The sequence below is a fragment of the Microtus ochrogaster genome, linkage group LG5 (genome assembly GCF_000317375.1).
Source record: "Microtus ochrogaster isolate Prairie Vole_2 linkage group LG5, MicOch1.0, whole genome shotgun sequence".
Taxonomy (NCBI): Eukaryota; Metazoa; Chordata; class Mammalia; order Rodentia; family Cricetidae; genus Microtus; species Microtus ochrogaster.
Window position 1 is genome coordinate 37,601,243 of NC_022031.1, and position 9,595 is coordinate 37,610,837.

The 9,595-nt window shown below is 42.1% G+C and overlaps 2 protein-coding genes across 4 annotated transcripts in view; one reads left to right on the plus strand and one right to left on the minus strand.

Moving 5' to 3' along the window:
- The window catches only part of Kif24 (kinesin family member 24), a 59,396-nt gene extending 50,532 nt beyond the window's left edge, over window positions 1–8,864 (minus strand). The window contains exon 1 of the mRNA XM_005362371.2: window positions 8,747–8,864. The gene's annotated coding sequence lies outside the window, so the exon portion shown is untranslated. The remainder of the gene's footprint in view (window positions 1–8,746) is intronic.
- Window positions 8,865–9,130: 266 nt separating this feature from the next.
- Window positions 9,131–9,595, plus strand: part of Nudt2 (nudix hydrolase 2) — a 14,510-nt gene continuing 14,045 nt past the window's right edge. Inside the window, exon 1 of one of the 3 annotated variants that reach the window (XM_005362010.3) lies at window positions 9,131–9,229. The gene's annotated coding sequence lies outside the window, so the exon portion shown is untranslated. The remainder of the gene's footprint in view (window positions 9,230–9,595) is intronic. The other 2 variants (XM_026786552.1, XM_005362011.3) reach the window with 2 other exon arrangements.

Here is a 9,595-nt window from a genome sequence, read left to right on the forward strand (position 1 = left end):
AGAGAGAGAGAGATAGAGAGAACATGCACACAGGGCAGGAAGAACACCTAGTTTATTTGTTTTGTTTTTTGAGACAGGGTTTCTCTGGCTATCCTGGAACTTGCACTGTAGACCAGACTGGTCTCCCAATCATAGAGATCATGTCTCTGCCTCCCCAGTGCTGGGATTAAAGGTGTGCATTTAACCTGGTATGCACCTGGTTTTTATTCTAACACAGGTGCTGTGTCCTTTCAATTAAAAGAATTGGCATAAAGAAAATGAAGGAAAGGGGGATGGGGAAGGCTACTTAAAACAATCAAAGTCTAAGACCGTAACAGGGCCTTTGCATAAACAAAGACTTAGCTGTGGCTGGTGATGGTGGGAGGGGATTTAAAACATTTGTATACAGTTTTTTTAAAGGCAGATAAGAGCAAAAGATTTAAATTTGTTATAAAAAAATATACAGTGTTTAACAGACTAATATTTAATGTTTGTTATGCTCCCAAGTGCTGGGCTTACAAATGTGTGACCAGGTCTAGCCAGTCATTATTTTACAATTATATAATATAGAGACTAAACAGAGATTTCCTATATTGTGGAAATTTCACTTTTTCTTTCTTAGGAATTTGGAAACAAGATGAAATGATTATATTGTTTTTCATACCCGTTTTTAAGTGACAACTGCTAGTAAAAAAGGAAAGTTCTAGCATTTATCCCAATAAAACTTATGACAATCTAAAAAGAAAAACAAACAAAAAAACAAATCTGTGAAACAAATACATATATACTTAATGATCCAGAAATGATGTAGAAGGTCCTCTGTCTTTGTGTTGCTTTCATTGGTTAATAAAAAAAAAAAAAAAAAAAAAAACAAATTGCTTTGGGCCTGTTGATAGGGCAGAATTTAGGTAGGTGGGAAAAATTAAACAGAATGCTGGGAGGAAGAAGGCAGAATCAAAGAGACGCCATGGATCCACTGGCAGAGTAAGCCACATGGCAATACACAGATTAATAGAAATGGGTTAAAATAAGAGTTAGTTAAAGTAAGAGTTAGCCAATAAGAAGTTAGAGCTAATGGATCAAGCAGTGATTTAATTAATACAATTTCTGTGAGGTTATTTCAGGGCTGAGCATCTGGGCGTCCTCCCTCCCCCCCTATAGATTGGCACCCACATGGCCAACTAAATCCACGTAAAACCTGAGAGGGCTTGAAAAGGAATTCTAGACCAAAAAAAAAAGAATACAGGGTTTAACACAGCTTCTTGCTGTTTGCTGGCAGCTTGCTGCTGCTCCTTTAAGATTTTTCCTGACTCAGCCACAGCGGCAGTTTTGAAATGCTGGCTTTCTGGGCTTTGCTGCCAGTGCAACCTCTGGCTCTTTTAGGAGACAGAATATTTGGGCGGGGTTTGTGAGCAGACTGTTGCAGCTTGCTTAATGGTGACATGGACTGGCTGGCTGTGTGCCTGAGAATGGAGCAGTGTGCGTGGCTCTCAGAGGCACCAGCGGCTCCACTATACTGGCAGTACCGTATGTATCATAGGAATGGTGCAGCTTAAGTTTTAGACTGGGCAGGCAAGCGGGTGGTACCGTATTAGACCTAGTAATGTCACAGTTTAGTTTTTGTTTTTAAGCGCTTAGCAAGCAAAAGCGCTCCTGGACAGCAAAGAATTACAGATAATGCAATAAGGACAGATTCAGACATAAAAGAACTCTAAATGAGTCACAGTGTTGGATGAATGTACATAGGCTTGGGAGAGAGAAGCAAGAGTATAGAGAGTTGGAAAAGAAGTAAATCGTTTAAAAAAGCCTTTAAAGAGACAGAGTACAGACAGTCATAGATTAAAAGGAGTAAAGAAAAGTAAGCCAGGTAAAGATGGAAAATTCACAGAGAGTCTGGATTATGTATATTATTGTGTTTTCTTTGAATTATTTGACTGTGAGTGAGCTAAGTACAGGGAGACATTTCATTGTATGGGCTGCTATGTTAAACCAGCATTTATATTATAAAGGTATCATGACTTTCAAATTTGGGTCTAAGGATATGTTGCTTTGGAAAAGTTCTTCTCTTGTCTCCACAGAAGATGAGAACCTGTGGATTGCTTCCAGACCAATATGGGTTCATAGACCACACCCCCTGAAAGGTTGCTGTGAACACCCTCAAAAAATTACTTTGTCCAACTGCTAGACTGAGATACACACAGGATACACCATGAAAGACCTGATTAACAGCATCCCCAAACAGCAGGAAGCAGTATGGACAAAACTATGCTCATATTCCCAGTTATTGTTTATTATTTATAATTGTTTGTTTACATTTAAAGGGGGATATGACATAGATATGAATAATTTGCATTGGCATGAATCTTGGTTTATTGATACAAATTTAAGGTCAATTTTGTTATATGTATATGTATTTCTGATCTTGACTGAGGTATTGTGATTATGTAGTTCATTTTAAAAATGTAATGTATAGGGGCTGGAGAGATGGCTCAGTGGTTAAGAGCATTGCCTGCTCTTCCAAAGGTCCTGAGTTCAATTTCCAGCAACCACATGGTGGCTCACAACCATCTGTAAAGAGGTCTGGCGCCCTCTTCTGGCCTTCAGGCATACACACAGAATATTGTATACATAATAAATAAATAAATATTTTTTAAAAATGTAATGTATAATTAAGAACTACAGGTTAATAGATAATCCTCTATAATAGTGAAGTTTGTAGTCATGTTAGTTAGATTTTATAGATGTGCAGAGAAGTATTTCAGATGGATAGGGATTCTTCAAATCTTTCAGAGACCTTCAGAATATGGCATTTAAAATGTTTAAAAAAATTTAGGACTTTTCATGACAGTGAGACACATCTGCTCCTGGCAGCATCAGTTTACTTCAAAAGGAAGATGGGCATCAAAGAGGCTCCTTATGGAGTTTGTTAGATGAACTAGACATGCAGGATCCACAGAGAAATGACTGCTGAACTTGCCTAAAGATGAGATGATCCTTCGGAGTTCCTGCTTCATGAAAGAGTCTGTGAGACATTCTGCAGGAGAGAGAAAGTGACTGGCAAAGTGTCAATATAGGCAGACCTGTCTTTGAAATTTCCTGCTTTGTGGAAAAGTCTGCTGGATACTATGCACCTGTAGGCCAAAGTTGGATGTCCCAATGTTACAGAAGAACTTGGGATGACTGTCCAGGTAGCTAAGATGTCTCTGTCAATTCTAGAATTTTGGAAGTTGCTTACAATGTACTTCCTGTTTACTTAGGTAATATTATATCCTTCTGGAGTCTTTGATGGAGTTGAAGAATAGATAGGAATAATATAGTTTTCCTGAGTTATGATAAAAGATAAAATAGATATAAATATTGTAACTATAATTTTTATTTGATACCTGTTTTGTTATATGTAATTTTACTATGTTAAAGTTAAAGCCTTCCTTTTTATTTAAACAGAAAAGGGGAAGTGATGTGGGAGTCCCCTCTGTGTGCTTTCATTACCATTAATGAATAAAGAAACTGCCCTGGCCTGTTGATAGGGCAGATCTTAGGTAGGCAGGGAAGACAGAACTGAATGCTGGGAGAAAGAAGGGTAGAGCCAGAGAGACGCCATGGATCTGCCACCAAAGTCAGAAATGCTGGAACTCTGCTGGTAGGCCACGACCTCATGGTGACATTCAGATTAATAGCAATGGGTTAAATTAAGAGGTAAGAGTTAGCCAATAATAGAGCTAATGGGCCAAGCAGTGATTTAATTAATACAATTTCTGTGTGGTTATTTTGGGACTGAGCAGCCGGGCAGCCAGGACAAACAAGTGGCCTCCCTTCACCCTACACAGAAAAGGTCATTTGTTCAAAGCTGTCCAGGGGCAAATGAGATGGATTTCTGCTAAGAGTTTTTTCAGGTTTATCTGCCTTTAGGTGGGAGCAAGTCAGCCAAGTATGAGGAAAGAACCCTAGGGTAAGTATAAAAATTTAAAAAATTTTAAGTATCGGACTCTAATGTTGCCTGCTTGTATGTAAATTATCAATACATATCACACACACAAATACACACATACAAGTTAAAAACAGATACAATATAACTCAACATTCTTGATCACTTCTCATAAAACATTTCTGTACCTCAGGTTAGGTATTAGATCCCAAATAACACACAAAAAATTCCATATTCCAAGAGGCAAATTAAAAATTAAAGACTATAGTCTTCTCTCTCAACAGAACCAGTTACTTCAAACTTCAAGGATTATCCTATTTATAGATGGCTGAGCTTTAAGAAGACAAAGGAGGGGACAACTGTTTAAAGCAACAGCTGCAGAGGAACTAGAACAGATGGTACTCAATGGAATTCCCAAGGTCAGCTGTGGACTTTTGAACACTAATATGTGAGTTACTATTATAATACTTTTTAAAAAACTACTTTGAGATTATTTAGATTTGTAACTGAAAGAAAAAGTTCTTTTATGATTAACTATAAATACTCTGTGATTTGCTTTAAGACCTGCCCTTAACAGGTTTATTAAGTTTTTAAGTTTGGTGGTAATCACCTAAAAATGAACATAGTAAAATTGCTGAACCCAGTCATCTTAAGTCAACACAAGTATAGTAGTCTCTATATACAGAGGTTTAATTCTGAATGTACTAACAGGGACAGGTAGTAACCAATGCTGGGGTTAAATCCAGAGGTTTATTTTTAAACTTTAAAATTTTGGTCTAATCCAATCTCAGGAACTTGTCACTTAAAAGATTTTTTGCCAGTTGTAGCCATAAAACCATGTCAACAAACCATATATCATGTGTTTTCCTGAAAAAAAAAATGGCTACAATTAGCCTTTATCAATTTCCAAGCTGGTTGGGTAGAGGTCAGGAGACAAAGGCAGAAGAATCTTGGCTATCCTGGTCTACAGAGCTAGTTCCAGAACAGCCAGGGCTACACAGAGAAATTCTGTCTTGAAAAACCAACTTGCTTTTTAAAGTTAAAAAAAAGTATATAAATAACCTCATTTACTGTGATCTAAATTTTTTTAAATATTTATTTATTATGTATACAATATTCTGTCTGTGTGTATGCCTGCAGGCCAGAAGAGGGTACCAGACCTCATTACAGATGGTTGCGAGCCACCATGTGGTTGCCGGGAATTGAACTCAGGACCTACGGAAGAGCAGGCAATGCTCTTAACCACTGAGCCATCTCTCCAGCCCCCATGTGATCTAAATTATTAACATGTAATGGTGCTATCCAATTAACCTTTCATTTTTCACAAATGGATAAAGTGAGAAATAATTTTATTTATTCAAAACAATGACATGAATTTTCTAGAAGAGTAAATGGTTATCTATATATTGGCCACATTAGTATAGACCACTAGTTTTTGTTTGCTTGTTTGTTTGTTTTTTAAGACAGGGGTTCTCTGTGTAGCCCTGGTTGTTCTGGAACCTGCTTTATAGACCAGGCTGGCTTGAAACTCAGAGATCTCCCTGCCTCTGCCTCCCAAGTGCTGGGATTAAAGGCTTGCTCCCAGCAAGAACCAATCATATGTCAACATAAACAGACAGCTAACTAAAAACAGTTTTCAGTTTTGCTCCTCATTGCTGGTGAATTCTCAGCTCGAAATTGTGGCCTGGATATAATATACTATTCTAGACACTAGTTAAATACCAGTATTATGCAATGCTTCCAAATACTAGGTGAGTTCACTTCATAGTAAAATAGACAACTGTATTTTTTTTGTTGTTTTTGTTTATTTGTTTTCTGAGATGGTGTCTCAGGTAGCCCAGGCTGACCTTAAATTCCAAGAGTCCAGAATAGTTCTGACCTTTGGTCCTGCCTTCTTACACTTCCTCCTGCCTACTTAGACTTCTCAAGTGCTAAGCATTTGTGACCATAACTGCTAGTTTTATGTGGTGCAGAGGATTGAATCCAGGGTTTCAGGCATGCTAGATAAGCAAGTACTTCAATCCATCACAGTTAAAATAATTCCATGACTGAATACATAAATCACGTAACAATAATAGAACTTATCACTCACTTCCTTACAAAAGTCAGGGGTAGTGGCACACCGTTTTAATCCCAGCAGTAGGGAAGCAGAGGCAGGCAGATCTGAGTTTGAAGTCTGTCTAGTCTTGAGTTCCAGAATTGTGTAGCCAGGGCTATACAGAAAAATCTGTCTCAAACCCATCAACTAACCATCTATTCCTCTGCTGAACTGTTCTTTGGGGTTAGGGAAATAGGTGTTGGTACCACTCAGACCTGAAATAGAAAGCATATTAGATTCCTACAACTACCACCACCACTGCTACAATTGTTACTGCCAATATTACTACCACTAAAACCGTCTCTTGTTTGAGATGTAGCTCAGTGGTGAAGTGATGTGGGAGTGTCATATATCAATCTGTTGATTTCATTGGTTAAGCAATAAAGAAACTGCTTGGCCCTGATAGGTTAAAACATAGGTGGGAGGAGTAAACAAAACAGAATGCTGGGAGGAAGAGGAAGTGAGCTCAGACTCGACAGCTCTGCTCTCTGGAGCAGATGCCATGCTCCCCTCTCCCAGGCACACGCGATGAAGCTCCGACCCAGGATGGACGTAGGCTAGCTAGAATCTCCCTGGTAAGTCACCGCGTGGGCTACACAAATTATTAGAAATGGGCTAGTCCAGGTGCGAGAGTTAGCAGAGAAGAGGCTAGATATAATGGGCCAAGCAGTGTTTAAAAGAATACAATTTGTGTGTTGTTATTTCGGGGCATAAGCAAGCCAAGCGGCCGGGGTGCTGGGGACGCAGCCCCGGCGCTCCCATTACAACAGTGAAGCATTTGTCAAGCATGCTTAAGGCCTTGGGCTCCATTCCTAGCACTACAGGATTAGGTCTTGGCCACGCTGTTACCTAGGCTGGTTTCAAACTGTTGGATTAGGGTAATTTTCCTGATTTTCCTTGAAAGCTTCAGCATTCAGTTGGGCAGTAATGATGCACACCTTTAATCCCAGCACTTGGGAGGCAGAGGCAGGTTGAAGCCTGTGAGTTTGAGGCTAGCCTGGTCTACCAGAGCTAGTTCCAGGACAGCTAGGATTGTAATACAGATAAACCCTATCTTGAAAAACAAAATAATAATAATAATAATAACAACAACAACAACAATTTCAGCACTCGAGAAGCTGAGACAGGAGGATTACTGCATGTTCTAGCTACAGTGTGGAATGCTATCTCAAAAAAACAAACAAACAAACAAAAAAACCCAAATAAATGGGGTTAGGTTCAGTGGTTAAGAGCACTGGCTGTTCCTTCAAAAGACCAGGGTTCTATTCCCATAACCCACATGGTAGCTCACAACTGTCTGTAACTACAGCTCTGGGGATCCAACACCCTCTTCCGACTTCCTTCTCACTAGACGTCCACAAGGTGCACATAATACACATAAAAAAAAAAACTCAGCCGGGCGGTGGTGGTGCATGCCTTTAATCCCAGCACTTGGGAGGCAGAGGCAGGCGGATCTCTGTGAGTTCGGGGTGGTCTACAAGAGCTAGTTCTATGACAGGCTCCAAAGCTACAGAGAAAGCCTGTCTCGAAAAACCAATTAAATTAAATTAAATTAAAAACTCAAATCAGGGCCAAGGAAATGGCCTGGTAGGGAAATGCACATAATCCATAAACCTAATGACTTGAGGTCAATGCCCAGAACCTACATAAAGGGTCACATGGGGTAGTGCATGTCTGTAGCCCAGGGAGGCATGGCAGAGGTCACATGTGGTCTATAAACCCAGTACTATGGGAAAACGGAGGCATGACGGGAGAACATGTGCAGCAGCAGAAACAAAACAGATCCTGCCTCAACAAAATGGAAAACGAGATCTCCTCAAAGCTGTTTTCTGACCTTCATTTGAGTGCTGTGGCGCACATGCAAGTGAAAAATTCAAACTCAAGTAATTAACTACATTTTCCAAGATGTAACCATGAAATGAAAAGAGAAAACCCTCTCACAAATAACAACAGAATGGTCTGGGGTTTTTTGTTTTGTTTTTTGAGACAGGGTTTCTCTGTAGCTTTGGAGCCTGTCCTGGAACTTTGCTCTGTTAACAGGCTGGCCTCGAACTCACGGAGATCCGCCTGCCTCTGCCTCCCGAGTGCTGAGATTAAGGGCGCAGGCAGCGGCCACCACCCGACCAGAATGGTCTGTTTTAGGGAAATACATTTAGGAGCCCGATAAAAGGTATTGGTGGATCAGACTGCAATGTGAGGAGAGTTGTAGCAACCAGTTCACAACTTCACCTTTCACAAAAGGTGGAAATCCCAACGTCGAATTTTCAGGCTCTTCCACCTGCCTCCAAATCATCTTTGAATGAAACAAGGCATGAAAGAAAATAGAATCTTTTTGCAGTGAGTTAAACTCAACTGAACAAATATTTCCTAAAAATCTACTATGTGCAAGACATTGTGAAACGTCTGTCTCATTTTAGAGTTCAAAATTATATGAGAAAAAGAAGAACAAGGTTCCCGGAAGTATAGAAAACAACCCAAAGTCGAATAGAAGCGCTCTGAGGAGTGTGTTTCAAAGGCAAGAGGACTTTGGGGGCTCAAAAGCCCCAAGAACGGTAGTTTTCGAGACAATGGCCGAAGAAATCGTAGCTAGGGAGATGAAACGTGGTGTGTGTGAACCGTCGAAGAACCAGGAGAAGCCAAATTCTAGGTGTCCAGCAAACGCCGGACTCCGCACGCACCTCTCCGCGGACAGGCGCACCCTCTCCCGCGCAGGCGCAGGGCTTAAACCCGCGACCCTGTCTCACCTCGGGGGCTTCTGGGCTCCTCTTCGGTCAGTTTCCTCGGAGGGCGCGAAAAATAATCTCGTCTGGAGAAAGCCCTAAAACCAGGCTACCAGCCGTCCTGTCAACCCGCCTCAGGCGACTGCCGGGCCACGTCCCCATGGCAACGCCGCCAAGCGCCCGTTCGAACGCGCGCGCTGACGCCCGCCCGCCCGTAGTCCCGCAGCGCCGACCAATGGCTATTCAGGGAGCCTGCCGTCGTTAACCGCCTTCTCCTCTAAAGAGCCAATCAGGGATCCGAAGAGACAAGGGGCGTAACTGTCTTTCCACCAATGGGTCCGCTGGAGGAAGATCTCGCGACAGTTCCATCAGAGAACCGCGCCTCGGAGGCGGGTCGGAGCGTCCAATGCCCAATTCTGTTGCTCGGCTGAAGGCCAGCCGGGCTCTTCTGATTGGCTAGCGAGCTACTGCTCCGCTTAAGGACCGCCTCCTGTCTCGGCGCTGCGGGTGAGTGCCGCGGTGCTGGAGGGCGGGGGCTGGAGGGGGGGGGGCGTGGGGCAGGGGCGCGGGTGGTGTGCTGTGCTACCGACCCGCGCGGCGCCATCAGAGCTGGCAGTGAGGTGTGTGTAGGACAGGCCCCATCCACTCGTAGGGCCTCCGTTTACCTCTCTGCATCGGAGAAGAAAAGGCCCAGTGGTTCTGTGGTCCGGCGTCGCCCTCTTCTGAGTTGGCGATGGTGTGGCTCGGAAGAATCCCAAATACAGGAAGGCCCGAGTTTGGGATTTTGAGAGCCAGTCATACCTTTTTCTTCGGCCTCAGTATTGCCTTGTTGTTGTCGATTAAACCCTGCCTGCATTCCAAGATATATATATA